Below are 20,110 nucleotides of genomic sequence, written 5' to 3'. Positions count from 1 at the left end.
CTAGATGTAGTATATGGTATAAACAATGCACCAAAAAGTGTGATATAAGATGAACCGGGGCGTGAAATATAATATGCAATACATTGTGCGCAATGACAGATTCATTGGAGAGCGCGAGATAGCACAGGCACTAGCGCGTGCTATGCGATATGCTCCTTGGAGTGTAATATGCACAGCGCAGTGTTGTGTAACATAACTAGTCTTTAAAGTTGTAATATAAAATATGTGCTGGGGAGTGTAACATTGCATATGCACTGTGACAAAGATATGGATCCCAGATTGTAATATGTAAGGCATAGCGCTGTGCGTTATAAAAGACACATCGAGGAAGGCACGCTAGATGGGGCAATATAACCCGTGCGAATGCAAGTGTGGCATGACATATTCACGGGGTGGTGTTACAGTACACATGGGCTAGAGAGTGTCATAGCATACGCACTAGCTGGTGGAATACAACACAGAGCTGTGAGGCAATCGGCGGGCACTGGTGGGTGTAACACAGCATTGGGCTCAGCCAGGAGCACGCTGTGACTCTCAAGTGAGGTTCATCTCCTTTCCAGAGAGTAAAATAAAAAGTATTACACATCCGGCGGTGGATGCGTTTTTTATTAACCTTGAGGGGGGTTTCTTGCATAGTTTGGTCGAATTTTTGTTGAATCCCCTTTGAATATCTTGGTGTGCATGTATATTAAATGTGCCCGTCAATAGCTACCCATGTTTGTATAAATAAACGACAAGGGTGTCTACTTGGAGAATACCCACCGGCGGGGGCGCTGGGATTATTCACGGTAGGGCGTCAGACACGTCAGAGCTTCACTAGCGGTGTAAATACATTCCATGTGGATTCATTTTATGCATAGTCGCCTTTTAATGAATATCACGCAAATCGTCATGATGATAGGTACATACGGTTTGTCCAGCATGTCCTAGGTGTTTCTATAAATATATATATTTTTAAAATAATAAAAAACAAAGGCCGGCCCCGGGGATGGGGTCCCCGGAGCCATAAGTGGCCTGAGGAGGGGGGCAACGCAGCCCCCTCCTAAAGAATTTAAATAAAAAAAAGGCCATGACCCGGGGGTTGGGGTCCTCGGGCCGATTAAGGCCTTGGGAGGGCCACATTTTTTTTTCACCCAAAAAAATTAGGGTGCAGGCCCTGGGGGATGGGGTCCCCAGGGCCAGTAAATTAGAAAAAGAAGGGGGGCCACACAGCCCTACTTCTTAAAAAAATAAAATAAATAAAAGACCGGCATCGTGAAGGAGGCCACGCCCCCTCCTTGCAGCACTCTGAAAACGCGCCCCCTAGCCAGTTGTAAGTTGGGGAATTAATTCCCCTTCAATACTGAGGGTCCCTGAGGGCCAACTAGCCCAACAGGTATCTCCAGTGTGCGCCAGGAAGCTGTGTTGCAGACAGGTGTTCTAGGGCCACACCCCTTTTTACACCTCTATGCAACACAGCTCTGTGGCGCTTACTGGAGGTACCTAGTGGGCTAGTTTGACCCTAGGGACCCTTAGGATTCAAGGGGACTTAATCTCTCAACTAGGAACAGCCACAGGGCGCGTTTACACAGTGGTGAAGGGAGGGGACGGGGCCTGAGGTGACGTGTGCAAACACGCCCTGTGGCGCGTTTTAAGTTGGGGAAATAATTCCCTTTCAATCCTGAGGGACCCTGGGGGCCAACTAGCCCACCAGGTACTTCCAGTAAGTGCCACTGCTCTGCGTTGCAGAGAGGTGGTGCAGGCCGTGCCCCTTTTTACACCTCTCTGCAATGGCGCTTACTGGACGTACCTAGTGGGCTATTTTGCCCCTAGGGAACCTCAGGATTCAAGGGGACTTAATCTCCCAACTTAAAAAACGGCCACAGGGCATGTTTACACAGTGGGGAAGGAAGGGGACGGGGCCTGAGGTGACGTGTGCAAACACGCCCTATGGCGCGTTTTAAGTTGGGTAAATAATTCCCCTTCAATCCTGAGGGCGCCTGGGGGCTAACTAGCCCACCAGGTGCTCCCAGTAAGCGCCACTGAGCTGCCTTGCAGAGAGGTGGTCCAGGCCATGCCACTTTTTACACCTCTCTGCAACGCAGCTCTGTGGCACATACTGGAGGTACCTAGTGGACTAGTTGGACCCTAGGGACCCTCAGGATTCAAATTAACTTAATTTCTCAACTAAAAACGGCCACAGGGCTTGTTTACACAGTGGTGAAGGGAGGGGACGGGGCATGAGTTAACGTGTGCAAACAAGCCCTGTGGCGTGTTTTAAGTTGGGGAAATAATTCCCCTTCAATCCTGAGGGCCCCTGGGGGCCAACTAGCCCACCAGGTGCTTCCAGTAAGCGCCACTGAGCTGCGTTGCAGAGAGGTGGTCCAGGCCGTGCCACTTTTTACACCTCTCTGCAACGCAGCTCTGTGGCGCATACTGGAGGTACCTAGTGGGCTAGTTGGACCCTAGGGACCCTCAGGATTCAAATGAACTTAATCTCCCAACTAAAAACGGCCACAGGGCGTGTTTACACAGTGGTGAAGGGAGGGGACGGGGCCTGAGTTAACGTGTGCAAACAAGCCCTGTGGCGCGTTTTAAGTTGGGGAAATAATTCCCCTTCAATCCTGAGGGACCCTGGGAGCCAACTAGCCCACCAGGTGCTTCCAGTAAGCACCACTCCGCTGCGTTGCAGAGAGGTGGTCTAGGCCGTGCCCCTTTTTACATCTCTCTGCAACGCAGCTCTGTGGCACTTACTGGAGGTACCTAGTGGTCTAGTTGGACCCTCGGGACCCTCAGGATTCAAGGGGACTTAATCTCCCAACTTAAAACGGCCACAGGGCGTGTTTACAGAGTGGGGAAGTGAGGGGACGGGGCATAAGGTGACGTGTGCAAACACGCCCTGTGGCGCGTTTTAAGAGGTAGTTTTAATTCCCTGCCCTATTATATACTAGGGGCTTGCAGAGGAGGTCATGCTGATCACAGGGGGACCCCAACGCATAGTGTTCCCTAGTGTATGTAGGTGTTTTCACTGTATTCTGAGTGTCTTTTAACATAGCACTGGCTCTAGGACTGGTTAGTCAGACTCAGTTACCACCAGTATCCGTCTGAAAAAGTTGAGGGTACAGGATGATTTTGCAACAAGGCTTCTTTCTGCTCTTCTGTTTGTTCTTTCTGCACGTTATCCTTCTTCCTGCACTTTTCTTCGTCTTTGAGGACTTCTGTTGCTTCTTTCTGCATTTCTTTTTTTTCTTTCTGTGCGTTTTTTCTTCTTTCTTCACATGTCCTATCTCTGAAGGCATAGTTAGAAATTAGCATTTAAAAAACCTTTGAAATTCACTGACAAAAACATAGGTTTCAGGCACATTATAGTTCGGAATTAGCATTTAAAAAACCTTAGAAATTCACTGAAAAAGCCATAGGTTTCAGGGGCGTTATAGTTAGCTGGACTTTTCACTCGTACAAAACCATTGAAATTCCCCTGTTATAGTTAGTTCAGCTAACTATAACTCGCCCGCCCGCAATGCACTGCTGATGACGTCACATATTACATCACTCATGGCATGGTCAGTGACATCACCCTAGGGACCCTCAGGATTCAAATGAACTTAAGCTCCCAACTAAAAATGGCCACAGGGCGTGTTTACACAGTGGTGAAGGGAGGGGACGGGGCCTGAGTTAACGTGTGCAAACAAGCCCTGTGGCACACCTGAAGCCATCTTGATTGGAATAAAGTGGTAACACTTAAAACATTTAATTTGCAAAGGAACAAAATGAGGGGGTTCATTTTGCCATAGAAATTATGATTAGTGCTGCAGAAAGAAAAATTAGGGCACATTTTAACTTCTCAAATCCTCTTCAATTTAATTTAAAAATTCTGACATGCGGACTGAAACATGCACTTTGAATACAAGCAGCAGAATTCCCTGGTGAGCAGTAGCTTTACTACGGTAATCTAATGAGAAACTAGAGTGCTACCATTCAGAATTTATGACACATGCATGACACATCTGAAAGCCTTCTTGATGGAACCAAAGTAAACAAGCATTGAAAATGCAATGGGTCTCGCCCTCGTTTAAGTTAAAGCAATTCTGTTTGTAATTAGGTGGCTTTTTATCTTTGCTTTTATTAGTGATTTTCAAACGTTCATGTACATAACATGAACCACTGGGTGTTTTGGAACGGATTCGTCACTGTACGGATTACCTCTATGAACTACACGACCCATGATGCAGTTTGTCTGGCGATGCAGCGCAATGAGGCACACACCTTGTTCAGGAGGAGGGGCTGAGAGACTACTTATTGGGACATCAGGTGAATTTACGTACCTGTGAGACTGGCACTGATGAAGGCCGACCCGGCCAGAAACGCGTCTGCCCTAGCGTTTCACGAACCTGTGAGTCCTACTGCGCTTTCAATTCCAATAAATCCACTCGAAAACCGGAGCTGTGTCCTGCTTGCTTTATATGTTAAGTGAGCTTTTGGTTTGCATATTTGGCCGGTATCGCTGACACCGGCGAGGAGCACGCCCTCTCGTTCTGGAGCACCGTGTATTGGTCTGCAAAACTTTTGGAGGAGCACGAAAATGCAACACGGAGCCCCCCCGAGCGGAGTAATTGCCACAGTGCAGCCAGCTTCAGCATAGGGAGAGAGGAGGCGGTATCGTACCGCCTGAGAAGGTGATTAGTTGTGGTATGTACCGGAACATCGCATCTCTGGACATCTGCGAGGGTGCGTGAGTCATTGCCACGATGTGGGACACCACTGGGTGTTTTGGAACGGATTTGTCACTGTACGGATTACCTCTATGAACTACACGACCCATGATGCAGTTTGTCTGGCGATGCAGCGCAATGAGGCACATACCTTGTTCAGGAGGAGGGGCTGAGAGACTACTTATTGGGACACCAGGTGAATTTACTTACCTGTGAGACTGGCACTGATGAAGGCCGACCCGGCCAGAAACGCGTCTGCCCTAGCGTTTCACGAACCTGTGAGTCCTACTGCGCTTTCAATTCCAATAAATCCACTCGAAAACCGGAGCTGTGTCCTGCTTGCTTTATATGTTAAGTGAGCTTTTGGTTTGCATATTTGGCCGGTATCGCTGACACCGGAGAGGAGCACGCCCTCTCGTTCTGGAGCACCGTGTATTGGTCTGCGAAACTTTTAGAGGAGCACGAAAATGCACCACGGAGCCCCCCCGAGCGGAGTAATTGCCACAGTGCAGCCAGCTTCAGCATGGGGAGAGAGGAGGCGGTATCGTACCGCCTGAGAAGGTGATTAGTTGTGGTATGTACCGGAACATCGCATCTCTGGACATCTGCGAGCGTGCGTGAGTCATTGCCACGATGTGGGACACCACTGGGTGTTTTGGAACGGATTTGTCACTGTACGGATTACCTCTATGAACTACACGACCCATGATGCAGTTTGTCTGGCGATGCAGCGCAATGAGGCACACACCTTGTTCAGGAGGAGGGGCTGAGAGACTACTTATTGGGACACCAGGTGAATTTACTTACCTGTGAGACTGGCACTGATGAAGGCCGACCCGGCCAGAAACGCGTCTGCCCTAGCGTTTCACGAACCTGTGAGTCCTACTGCGCTTTCAATTCCAATAAATCCACTCGAAAACCGGAGCTGTGTCCTGCTTGCTTTATATGTTAAGTGAGCTTTTGGTTTGCATATTTGGCCGGTATCGCTTACACCGGCGAGGAGCATGCCCTCTCGTTCTGGAGCACCGTGTATTGGTCTGCGAAACTTTTGGAGGAGCACGAAAATGCAACACGGAGCCCCCCCGAGCGGAGTAATCGCCACAGTGCAGCCAGCTTCAGCATGGGGAGAGAGGAGGCGGTATCGTACCGCCTGAGAAGGTGATTAGTTGTGGTATGTACCGGAACATCGCATCTCTGGACATCTGCGAGGGTGCGTGAGTCATTGCCACGATGTGGGACACCACTGGGTGTTTTGGAACGGATTCGGCACTGTACGGATTACCTCTATGAACTACACGACCCATGATGCAGTTTGTCTGGCGATGCAGCGCAATGAGGCACACACCTTGTTCAGGAGGAGGGGCTGAGAGACTACTTATTGGGACACCAGGTGAATTTACTTACCTGTGAGACTGGCACTGATGAAGGCCGACCCGGCCAGAAACGCGTCTGCCCTAGCGTTTCACGAACCTGTGAGTCCTACTGCGCTTTCAATTCCAATAAATCCACTCGAAAACCGGAGCTGTGTCCTGCTTGCTTTATATGTTAAGTAAGCTTTTGGTTTGCATATCTATATGTATGCATGCATATATATCTGTATTTATATAGATATGCAGTTTATATATATGTTTATATATGTATGTATATATATATATTCACTGAAAAAACCCTAGGTTTCAGGGGTGTTATAGTTAGCTGGACTTTTCACTCATACAAAACCATTGAAATTTCTCCGTTATAGTTAGTTCAGCTAACTATAACTCGCGCGCCCGCAATGCACTGTTGATGACGTCACATATTACATCACTCATGACATGGTCAGTGACATCACTCATGACATCACTGATGACATCTCAAATGACATCACTGATGACATCACTGATGACATCATCCAGTGAATGTGTGTTTTTCTGAAAATTACATATGTTTTATATATGTATATCTGAAGGTCGATGGAAGAATAAATGGGTATATAATTGTCTAAATGGATGATTTGTTTTTGAAAAATTGATTGTATAACTGACTGATTAAGTGTATCTTAGTGAATACATGGCTTAGTGAGTAATGTTTAAATGTGTAAATATCTGTATCAGTCTCTCACTTTGTGTATAAGTGGCTGCATGGGTTGGTGAGTAGCTACATGAGTGTCTATATAGGCTATTACTTGGTTTTTTGAGTATCAGTGTGAGTGTGAGTGTCTGTATGGTTCAGTGGAGGGTATTACTTAGTGCATAGATGCATGAATGAGTATGTCACTGTTTGTATGTGTTGAAGACAGTATGTGTGAAGGACTGCATGGGTGGATGAGTGTGTGTATGGGTGTGTTAGTGAGTGAATGACTGTCTCAATAATGTATTTATAAGTAAGTGCATATGTTTTAAACTCGTATATGTGAGTATTGCTGTATATAAGTGAGTATATGTGAGAGTGAGAGATTGGAAGAGTTCCTGTGTGAATAAGTATGTGTTTCTTTAGGTGAATTTTTAAAAGAGTAAGTATGTTTAACTTTCTGTAGAAGTAAGTGTGCTGGTGTGTGTATAATTATATATGCAAGTAAATGGATGTTTGATTCTTTATTAGCATGAGTGACTGTGTGTGAGTAACTCTATGGATGAGTGGCGGTGTGTAACAGGATGTATAGGTGTATGAGTACATATGATGAGTGAGTACATGTATGAGTGACTATATAGGACTGTTGGTGTATGAGTGGATGTGTATGTAGATTTTAGAATTACTGAATAGGTTGTTGTAACTGGTATTGGTATAACCATTGTTTAGAAAATGTTAGTTTCTATTTTTGAGTGTGTGTATAAAAGGTTATATTAAGGTGAGAGGAGGTCTGCCACTCTATCACAAGGATGATGTCATCAGTGATGTCATATGAGATGTCATCAGTGATGTCATGAGTGATGTCACTGACCACGTCATGAGTGATGTAATATGTGACGTCGTCAACAGTGCATTGCGGGCGCGTGAGTTATAGTTAACTGAACTAACTATAACGGGGGAATTTCAATGGTTTTGTACGAGTGAAATATCCAGCTAACTATAATGCCTCTGAAACCTATGTTTTTTTCAGTGATTTTCTAAGGTTTTTTAATTGCTAATTCCTAACTATAACATGTCTGAAACCTATGGTTTTTTCAGTGAATTTTGAAGGTTTTTTAAAAGCTAATCACTAACTATAACATGTCTGAAACCTATGGTTTTTTCAGTGAATTTCAAAGGTTTTGTAAGTGACAATTTTTAAATGTATTAATTGATATATTTATTTTTTTTAAACTGATTTACTACATTTTTTTTAAACTATTTATTTTTAGATATTCCATTCTAATTATATTATACATTACATTACAAAATATACTTTCTCAGAATGAATTACTTTAATTTAAATACTTTGCAAATAGGCACTAGACTTTTAAGTACAGTAGTTACAGTTGTTGCAATGGGCAACACAATTTCAAACCCAATGCAACATTGAGCTCAATGGGAATTTCTAATTAAATGCAATTAGTTACTTTATGGATTACTTTTCTAACCACAGGACTGGATCCTAGATTCAGTCCAGGTCATCTCCTGTAAACAGTTGAGTAAAAGGGTTTTGGTTACACTAGTGATTTTTTATGAATATTATTGTGTTTTAAAAGTTGATACTTAGAAACTTTTCTTGTGAAAACCAGACAATGGATTCCTATGGAAGGAAAGACACGATGCTGGTAAGTAGGGTCAGTGCTGGGATAAAAGATGCAGCACTGGCTTCTCTCCTGATAACAGGTGAGTAAATCGGAAATCGTTGTTCGGATGATTTTAGGTGAATATTTTAAAGTTCCAAAACTCCACACTTAGAAGAATTTCCAAGTGAAACAAATCAATGTTAGCCTATGGAAGGAAATTCAAGTTACTGGTAAGTACTGTTACAATTACTTTTTAGGATCAGTACTGGGCTCAAAGATGTAGCACTGAGGTCTCTCCTGACAACAGGTGAGTAAATCGGAATTCGCAGTTCGGCTGATTTTACTTCGGTCCAGTATATATGCAAACGTGCAGAGTGCTACAAGAAGGGGGCATGGCCTCCGGCACGATGCTGGTCTTTTTCTTTTTTTTTATTTAAGAAGGGGCGCTGTGTGCCCCCCTTTCTTTTCCTAATATTTTGGCCCTGGGAACCCCATCCCCCAGTGCCTGCCCCCTAATTATTATTTTTTTTTTAAAAAATCGGGAAGGGGTCCGCGTGGCACCCCGCCCAAGGCCATAATCGTCCTGAGGACCCCATCCCCCGGAAATGGCCCTTTAAAAAAAATAATTCATATAGGAGGGGGGCTGCCTTGCCCCCCTCCTTAGGCCATTTATGGCCCTGGGGACCTCATCCTCCGGGGCCGGCCTTTTTTTTTTTTTTTTTTTTTTTAAATTACATTTTGAGGAGGGGGCGCGTGGACCCCCTCCCGGGCCACTTGTAGCCCCAGGGACCCCATCCCCCGGGGCTGGCCCTCTCCGTTGGGGCCCGTGGGTGGTCCCCAATCACCCCACGGTCCCGCCGGCTCCCCGCCTCCTGCGGGAGCCGGCAATGCTTTTCCACAGGGGCAGTGTGCGCGGATCCAGCGCGGCCATAGATATATATGTGTTTTTGATTTTGATATTCTCAGGAACTACTGAACGGATTTACACCATTTAGGCAAAAGGCACAACTCTGAACCAAGGTCTACCTTTCTGCCAAATTTGGTGTAATTCCGTTCAGCAGTTCGGGCTGTAGCTGTGACTAACGGTCCCTATGGAAAATTGCATGGGGAAAACACGTTTTGGGATCCCCTTTTTTCTCGGCCCCCGCTTGACGCATCACCCCGAGACTTTCAGCATAGGAGTAGACCGGAGCGGGCCACGAGTTTTGAAAATTTTGCGAAGATTCGGCGCCAAAGTTATTCCAAATAGAATGTTGCAGATTTCCTATGGATAATAGGTCCTAACTACAACTACCTACTGGCGACCTCCAGTAGGTAATATCTATCTATCTATCTATCTATCTATCTATCTATCTATCTATCTATCTATCTATCTATCTATCTATCTATCTATCTATCTATCTATCTATCTATCTATCTATCTATCTATCTATCTATCTATCTATCTATCTATCTATCTATCTATCTATCTATCTATCTATCTATCTATCTATCTATCTATCTATCTATCTATCTATCTTTCTATCTATCTATCTATCTATCTATCTATCTATCTATCTATCTATCTATCTATCTATCTATCTATCTATCTATCTATCTATCTATATTAATTAATCTAATGGTATTTTTATTTATTGCTTAATTTATTTGAGATGGTGGAAGCCTGAATCAGATATTTTCAGATAGAAAAATCGAAAAAGATAGAGGAAGACAACGATGAAAAAACTGTCACAAATGGAGAAAGCAGGACTGTGCTGGAGTCAGATAAAGGTTCAGTGAGTGTCTAGTAGTGAAGTTATATTTAATTGCACCAGATGCAAGCTTTTGAGCAGGAGCTCCAGGCACTGGCACTCTTTCATTTTCAAATCAAGCCTTGGTTTTATTTCGCTAGCAAACCAGAACAGATTGTTCACATATGTTTCAATTTGATGAACACATACAAGTAGTGGATTCAATACAAGCAATTCAATAACCCAAAGGCACAAAACCTAAAAAACCTCTAGGTTCATCAGATGTGGTCAATCAGATTGAAAAAGGGACAATTACAAGATAAAACTGCATGCATTTTATCATATGCTTTGAAGGGGGAGGCAGCACCACATACAGCCTGGGAATAGCTCCCTCAAAGTAACAGCAATATTCTCTATAATCTAACTACTGCTGAGAACTACTATTATCTAAGTACTGCAGAGTACTACTGCAGTCTATGCATAAGGTACGAAAAACTTTACTACATCATCTGATATAATTCCTTGAATTTAATACCTGGCATTTTTATATTAAAACAATTAAAACACACGAAACCGGATATTGGTGTCCTGGATTAATGCTCTTCATCCTTCAATAAATGGATGTCTTGCCAATTGGTCACCCATCAACACTCCTTATTAGATAGAGGGAATGACGACCTCAACTTTAAGCCCCAAGTTGTCAAATTGAGCTTGATCTACTGTACCCAAAACCCATTACTCGAGTTTTTGTTGAATCAAAAAGTAATTAATTAATAGGTGTGTTGGAGGTTGCATTATGTGTCTCATTTCCTTACACATTTTTTATGGGTGTGTTTTGGAAATGCTATAACTCCAGATTCTTGCACCCTATATTGTTGCATTGGTATTATTTTAAATATTAAATGTCAATTAATTTAACTAAATGTTTTGGGAATTTTACTTATATATTTCACTAACTACCTTACTATAATATTGTAGCTGTTTTCTTCTGAAATATCCTTTGCTGCTTATGCTATTCTCCCAAGTGTCAACTTGGTATTTCTGGCAGACACATTTTTAACTATAAGGAACTAGATAGTTTTCACTTTGCAGGAGCTTTTGCCAAGACGCTGCTTTGTTTAGCAATCTGGTTTTCTTCTTGCAAACCATCCACTTCTCCAAACCTCAGATCATCCTAGATCAAATCCCTCCATGCAACATCCCTCTGTGGCATCAAGTTCACCTCTTACTTCATCTTAACTAGTCAGCATTGCCCAATAACTCAAAGCCACAACTCAAAAAAACACTATTTTTCCAATCGCTCTTATAAAATCAGTCCCATTAGTAGTCTTTAACTTACCATAATACCTTCAATACCTGAATCTGTATAGACTCCTTCCCTTCATTTATGAAAAGCAGTCAAATCAATGTTCTACTAAAAAAAACAGAAAATGGACTGATGTGAGCTCGTTATACAGCTTCCCGATCACTTCTCTATAGAGCTTTGGTGCTCTGACTCTAAAGCAACAGAGGCTAGCTCATCTGCTTTCTGGTCCTCCTTGGCCTTGCAGCAGTTTTGAATAATATTGAACATCAAGCCTACTCAATACTCTTGCCACCTGTATTGTGTTTGCTAATACTGTCCTTAACTTCTTTACCACTTAACTGACAAATGGGGCAGCAATGTTTCAAACAGACTCCCTTAAATCCCATATTCTTCCAGTCAAGAATATACTCATTACAAGTCCTATGTTCATGCCTCTGTTACTGAACTGACTCTCCAGATGACTAATTGACCACTTGTTGTTACATGTTATGGCATTAACTAGTGAGTGACACATTGCTGCAGGTAATATGGGCAGAGAGTTGCCGATGTCCCATGGGTGCATAATCATTGCATACAAACATCCATGTTAATGACAATGCCATTTGCCCATCTCTTTGGATTAGGGGTCATAAGACCCTGACCTTATTTATTATGTACTCAGAGAACCATTTTTTTGTCATAACAAAAATGTGCACAGTAACCATAATATTTAAATTTTGCTTATAAGTGAGACCTTGCTTTAACAAAGACTCCAGTACATGGGAATCAACTCACCATAACTAGACTGTTGCTGTGCAACCAACAAAAAACATAACCATTCTGAGTGAGATCATGACGGGCTCTGTGACCCTTTCTCTTACACCTCCCTTGTCCAGGGCAAGGGTCCCTCCTTATAGAATGGCCCAACCTCCCATCTCCTGTGACTAGAGCTCGCCTGCAGGGGACAGGGCTGCCCATAGGATACCTACTGTTGGCACCCCCAACACCCAAGGGCCAGTGTTACCACATGCCAACTGCACCTGCGTGGGTGGTTGATAGGTAAGGACCACCTGTGAGCTACTGTCCGAACCCCCGTGCCCCTGCAATTTCCTTTCAACTAGCTGCAAGCCCCCCTTGGAGGGTCCAGTGTTGCTGATGTTAATTTGGTACCAAAGGATGCCGTAAAGGGATAAGAAGTGTCCCCACCAATCATGACATCACCCGACAACCAGCTTAATTATGACAAATCGGCGAAAACACAATACAGTGAATGCTAGAGGAAAAGTTTTAAGCATGACATTAATTGTATAACTAACATCCAGATCAATTCCTACAAGAGAAAACAAAGGGTTATGACTACGCCCTAGATCACATAACACACGCTACTGAAGGCTCGCCCTTGGGCACCTTCCTTTGGGGTTAGTGGGTGGGGAAAGCTCTAGCCTGTGCGACTCCTGTCAGAATGTAGAGGTGGGGGCCACCAGCTGAACTGCTTCCAACGAAGCAGGAGTTTAGGCGGTGGCATGGACCATGACAACAGCAGCGGTAGCTCTTGGCGGTGAGCAGAAGCAAAGAAATCCTTCTTGCCACAGGATGTCTCCTCAAGTAGCAATGTGGTTTGGGCCAAGCGACCCCAGAAGCACTACCCTCAACCTGGCCCAATCATCGCCCATGTCTTAACCACGACCCGGGGCAAAACTCCCCAGTATTGTGGATGGCTTCCCAGCCCCTCACCATACCTTCAACTCTCCTAAGTGGGAGATTCTCTGTACTATGGCCAGGGAGTCACTAATATCCAATAGGTACTTACCATTCCATAAAACAGCCATGTCATTGACAGTGCCATGAGACCATCTCTTTGGGGTAGGGGTCATTAGACCCCTGGCCATATTTATCATTTACACACACAAGCATTTTTTGTCATCAAAAATTTGCACAGTAACCACATTATTTATATTGTGTTTTTAAGTGAGACCTAGCCTTAACAGAGACTCTAGTACATGGCAATCACCTAACCATAACTAGTCTGTTCCTGTGGAACCAGCACAAAACATAATCGTTCCAAGTGAGATCATGACTGACTCTGTGCGCTTCCTCTCACACCTCTCCCATCCAAAGGATAGGTCCCTCCATATATCCCGCATCAGGAGCTCTTGTGCAGGGCTCAGTGCCCATAGGATACTTGCCTCACGTCCCCAAAAGGCAAGTACTAGGTCATGCAAACTGCACCTGCATGGATGGTTGATAGGTAAGGACCATGTGTCAGCAGCCACCCGTACCCCATGCGCCCCTCCAATCTCCTTTTGACTTGCTGCCTGCACCCCTTAGGTGGTCCAGTGACGCTGATGACAGTTTTGTATAAAATGACACCATAAAGGGACTTAAAGTGGCCCCACAAATCACGACCTCACCCCCCACAGGCTGGCATAGTTCACCTACTATCTGCCCTCAGATGCACAGTGCGCATTAGCCCAGCCAGGCCAGCAAATTCTCAAGAAGCACTGCATTATCTTTGTTTGACAAGTGCACTCCACCCCGTAAGAAAAATCACTCACCTATAATACACCCATGAGGTATGGATGACATGCAAGCTGTCCTAAAAAAAATTCCCACTGGCCAGTTCAACCATTTCACTGCCTCACTGAGAGCCCTGACCGACTTACCACCTCTCCAACTCAATCTCGGGACAATGTGGGACCTACCAATCATGGCCTCTGGGAACTTCTTTGAAAGACATCACATTTCAGAGACAATAAGTTCAAATAAGTCCTTCCGACCTAGCTCAGTCAAATCATTGGCTCCTAGATGTATGATTAGAATCCCTGGAAGTGGAAGCCTCGGGCAACATTTTGTCCAATGCAGTTCTCACGTGGGCTAAGCTTAGCCCCCTTTGTTTGTGCAAGGTCAATGGATATCCATATTTCTTTGCTCGAGACGTGTAGTCACCTGCAGATTAAAAGAACTTTGCGTGTCTCACGTAGGACTGGCCCAGCACATCTGTAACACTCCTTGCTCTATCGTAGACAGGAGGCAATGAAGCATCCAGCAGTTGCATCACCTTAATATGTCATCCACGTGTGTTGACAGGATAATATGGTAAGGAATTGAAAAGTTATCAAAAATGGGACATTTACAACATGCTCAAGCTCACGTAGCACTTGTAGCAATCAGACTTCCACCTGCCTATCATTTGAACTGCCTGTCCTGCCAATCCCAAACTTGGGCAAATCCTAAATTATTGGAACTATAGTCTGTAGGATCCAAACCTGTTGACACCAGAGCCTTGCTAAGGACTTTGGCAAATTGAAAGGTTGCGATTGGCATCCCATCTTCTTATAGCAAGAATGGGCCTACCGTCCCTTGTACCTGGTGAGCCCTAAAGGCTTCCAGACTCCACAGCCGACAGCACACATTTCCTGGGACCAGGTGAAGAAGTATGTTGCCTCCCCACCCATTTGGTCAATCTTAGAACAGGTAATGGTGACTGCCAGGGAGCCATTTGGCCAATGCATATCCATTAGCTTCTGACCACTTCTCATATCTTTTTTGTTCTTCACTATCAACTCACCCATCCTCAATGTCCCATAGAATGCGAGGGAGAAAGCTCCCTAAGATGGCTCATTCCTCTTTTTAGTGGCCTCTATCCTCTGTCTTTTCAAAACAATTGGACTCGGGGTGTGAGTGTAGGCCACAGAAAGAAGAACAGTGTTTGAACTTGCACATCCTTGGGGCTCTAGAGCAAGTCCCAGCATAACGCCTTTCTTGCCTCACTCCTGAATTGCCAGAAAGGGCTAGCTTGGGGCAGCTTCAGCCTTTTGCGGCTTCATGTGAGTCCACCATGATTGTTCACATCGATCTGATCCCACCCTAACATGGTTCCAGTGGCCCTAATATGCCTGTATTCTTTGCCAAAATCCCTCCATGCAGTGCTTCCAAACTCATCATGCACACAAGCTATCCTATTCCTGTTGCATGCCAATTTTCCCTCTAGTGTTGAGAATTGCTCTGCCATGATTGCCTGGAAAATTAGGAATCCTTTGACTCAGTTCATCATTGTCTCATCCACCCTTTTCTTGTAAGGACCTGTAGGACTTTGCCCTTTTCGGCTAAAGACCCTAAACTTTTTGCTTTCCCCCTAGACCTTTTGTCTGACATGGTGTTGCCAACTTAGATGCTTTGGACACTTTGCCACTGCTAAACAGTGTCAAAGTGTCAGTGCTCCTTGTATAAAGTGTAATGGTAATTGATTGTCCATGATTGGTATGTTTGTCTTACTAGTAAAGTCCCTAGTAAAGTGCACTAAGTTCACAAAATGGTAAAAGAACTATCAGGTGCCACTACTCAGCCCATTCCCCCTAATTTGAATGAAATACAATGTAAAGATCTAGCTCAATTCTTTACTAATAAAGTTGAAGCAATATATTCTACTCTGACTAAGAATCTAGAACCATTTTCTATGTCCATCAACCCCTACTCATTTAACTTTGCCATCTGTTGATAAAGAGTTGACTGATATAAATATCATCAATAAAATTGAGAATTGGACATTATTGGACATGACGTCTCTTAAATTGCACATGGGCCGTATCAAATCTGGCTGTCAATGCTGACAATCATTATGGAACTCCTAAATACTTCTTTAAGGGAATCCCTGGTTCCTCTAGAATGGAAGCATGCAATGGTTATTCCATTACTGAAAAAGGCCAACGCAGACCCTACTGTGTCATCTAACTATCAGCCAATTTCCTTGCTTCCTGTATTTTCTAAAATCTTGGAGAGGCATATTAATGATCAACTATCTAAGTTCATTAAAAAGAACAAGCTTTTACATTCCTCTCAATCCGGTTTTCGAACTGGTTATTCTACGGAGACGGCTCTTCTTGGCATAACCGAAATGCTGCGCCAAATCTGGATACAGGCAATACGGTTGCACTTTTCCTATTGGATTTAAGTGTGGCCTTTGATACTGTGTCCCATGTCGTCCTGATAAAGGTTCTACAATCTATAGGGGTCACTGGTTCTGCACTGAACTGGTTAACATCTTTTCTCACTGATCGTATGTTTCAGGTTTTCTCTTCTGCAGCAAATTCTAAGATTCATTCATTCCCTTATGGAGTTCCCCAGGGGTCCATTCTTAGTCCTTTATTGTTTACCATATATGTTAGACCCCTGGCAACGGTCGTTGAGGAAGCTGGGTTGCCGTTATTTTCTTATGCTGACGACACTCACTTTCTGCAGAAAAAAAATCAGAGCCCTCTGTTCTTCGGGCTGGGTTGAGCAAAGTGGCATCCTGGATGCATGACAATTTTCTCAAGTTGAATGGTGAAAAAACCGAGGTTCTGGTACTGGGAGAAGATAAAGAGCTCTGGGGACCTCAACATTGGCCCACAGAAATGGGTGCAGTACCTCAGCCTTCTCATCAGGTCCGCAACCTTGGCTTCTTTATTGACGACTCACTATCTATGCGTCACCAAGCCACAATGGTTGCTGCAACATGCTTTACCATTCTAAAGTGACTGAGAAAAATTGTGTGGATGCTCCCTGGCCCCACTCAGAGAACCGTAGTCCAGGCTGTTATTACATCTAGACTGGACTACGGTAACATCCTCTATTTGGGACCTAATAAAGATGTTATCCGAAAGCTTCAGAGAGTGCAAAATTCAGCGGCCAAATTGCTTTGCCGGATTCCGAGAACTGCTTCTACTTCTGCTTCTTTGAGAGATCTTCATTGGCTGAGAATTGAGAATCGAATCAAGTTTAAAGCTCTGAACTACATGTTCAGAATTAAACATGGCACGGCTCCAATGTATGTGCAAAATTTGCTCCATCTCTACTTACCTTCTCGCACCCTTCGATCTGCCACTCAGGTTAAATTTCAGGTGCCTAGGATTCGACTTGCCCGTCTGGGCGGCTGTTCCTTTTCATATTTGGGCCCTGTTCTTTGGAACTCTCTCCCGCTCTCTCTTTGTACTCAGACAAATGTCACATTATTTCACAAATGCCTAAAAACCTGGCTTTTTAACTAGTACACTCATATCTAATATTCTGCTGTTGCCTCCGTTAGGCGCCGGGAAACCCTTGTGGGTAGCTGTTGCGCCAAGATATAAATTTAAATGACATAACATAACACTATGTGTTCCAGGGCTGGTAATACAAATGCTACTAGTGGGCCTGCAGCACTATTTGTGCCACCCACACAAGTAGCCTTAAAAACTGCCAAGTTGTTCTGACAAGTGCACTCACTTGCCAGACCTTACCCTTCCCTTTCTATGCACATCAGACACCCTGGGCAGGGCGCAGTGCATGTGAAAAGTAGGACATGTACTAAGGTGTGTACCATGTCCTGACAGTGAAATAATCTCCATTTCGTTTTTCACTGTTGAAAGGTCATCTTGCCCATAGGACAGAATGGGAAGGGTGTGTAATATGTTTTCCAGCCTATCTTCCCAAAGGCTTAAGATGGAAAGTTGAAGTTTGGTATGCCTGAACTCTCAATGTAATAACACATCTTTTTATGAAGGTGTTTTTTGCATTGTGTGTTTAGGCCACTCTTTTAGAAGTGGCTGGGTTTTTGTGCTCTCACATTTCTGTGTGTCTCTGCCTGGTTGTGGATTGACTGTATGGATTTGAAAGCGATAGGATCTGGGGAATGTCTTGACCCAGGGGAGGAGGTGGGACAGCAACAGGCTGACCTGCAACTGGAGTGTAGGGGGAGGAGTAGCCCCTAGAGGTGAAGAGGCCTGGGTTGCTGCTATAAAACAATTGTCCCATCTCCTGCTGAGAGATTGAAAATCCAGACCCCCACTAATCAAAGGAAGAAGGTGTCACTGGCAGGGAGGCACCCAGAACTGGTTTTAACAGGGGTCAGTGCCCCCTGAACACAAATACTTCAAAGCCATTAAGGGGTATAACTCTGAGAGCTGCAGCCCATGAACTTTGGAGAATGGCTTGAACAAGAGTGAACAAGACTGGAGCTACTTCATGGTCAAGAGGAACTTTGCCAAGGAAGAAACAACTGAAGAGACTGAAGGAAAGGACAGACCCTTGCTGGGTGTTCTTGGGCTGGCCTGCAGTTTTCTGTTTTAACCAAGGAAAGACTAGAGGGACTTTGCTGTGTGCTGTGTCCCCCAGCTTGAAAGGACTTTGATGTGCTGTGTCCTGAAGTAACTTATCCCCAAGGGCCAAAGGCTAGCTGGATCCCTGTTGCGGAAACACAGGAACACAAAAGTTTTCAGTAGAGTCTCAGCGGCGCTGTGTGTGCGAGGTTGTTGCAGCCTGAGACCCTTGTAAGTTGTGCCCTGTGATCGTGGGCACCTGGAGTTCAAGCAAGGATCAGCGACACGGTGTGCGTGAGCTTTTTGCAACCTGAACCCCTTTATGAGGATTGTCCAGTTATCGTGTGCACTGGAATCCAAGTGAGTCTCATCGACGCTGTATGTGTGTGCGTTGTGCACCCCGAGACCTTTGTGAGGATTTGCCTTATTATCGTGTGCACCGGAATCCAAGTAAGTCTCATCAACGCTGTGTGCATGTGCGTTGCGCACCGTGAGAACTTAGTGAGGATTTGTCTTGTTATCGTGTGCACCGGAGTTAAAGTAAGTCTCAGCGATGCTGTGCGCTTGATCTTCGTGCAGCCTGAGACCTTCGTGTTGAGTGCCCAGTGATCGTGCACCCGAAGTTCAAGGAAGTCTCAACGACGCAATGTGCATGTGCCCTGTGGCAGCCTGAGATCTTCATAACTGTAGCGGCCCGGACCGGCAGCCCCAGAGGAGCTGAGCGGCCGGTCCGAGCCCACCATTGCCAATTCACAAAGATTGCAATGGAGGCCCAGCCGCTGGATGAGGAGAGGAGAGTGAGTTTTCACCCCCCATGTAACGTGTGTCGACTCCTGAGACACTCTTTGCCTCTCTCTCTTTCCGGCAGCACAAGCCTCTGCTTTGGCTCGTATCACGGCCCGTATTGCCAAGAGAGTGGCAGTACAGGGGCCGGAGGGCAGAGCTGCACTTATTGATTACACCGTACCCATGTTGGGGGCAACTGTTGGGAGGCTGACTGCAAGTCAGAAGGCGAGGCGGAGAGACCGCCTAAGGCACAGTGATTGGTGCCTGAGTGTATTACGCATTATTCCATTTCTGCATAACGGAGTACCTGACTGTCATATTACACATTGCATCATTTCTGTATAACGGAGTACCTGATTAGAGTATTACGCCATGCATTATTCCTGCATAACAAGCTACCTGATTAGTGCATGACGCATGGCACCAATCCTGCATAATGAACTACCTGATTGTCGTATGACACATTGCATTGTTTCTGCATAACGAACTACCTGATTAGCGTATTGAGCATTGCATTATTCCTGCATAACAAATTACCTGATTAGTGTATTATGCATCGTCTTACATTGCAGAGTGTCTGATTGCTGCGTTACGCCTTACAGTATTTTTACATTGCAAAAATGCCTGATTCTAGCATTACAAACTGTATAAAATGATATTAGGATTACAGGAGAATGTTTAGAAGTACTCATTAATACCGCCAGAACTTACAAGGGCTGGCTGGCCTAACACGTGGCCAGTAGAAATAGAACACAAACTTATATGTTGGATTTATATTGTGTGGTCTTATCATTTATCTTTTTATATAAAGTTTATACTCGTTTTTAAAAAACTTGTGTGGAGTCCATTTGTGGTGTCAGCACTGGGTTGCTGTGAGCATGGTTGCAAA

Source organism: Triturus cristatus, chromosome 5_2 (genome assembly GCF_964204655.1).
Source record: "Triturus cristatus chromosome 5_2, aTriCri1.1, whole genome shotgun sequence".
Lineage (NCBI taxonomy): Eukaryota > Metazoa > Chordata > Amphibia > Caudata > Salamandridae > Triturus > Triturus cristatus.
The sequence above is the reverse complement of the archived record's forward strand: the minus strand, read 5'-3'. Positions refer to the sequence as shown.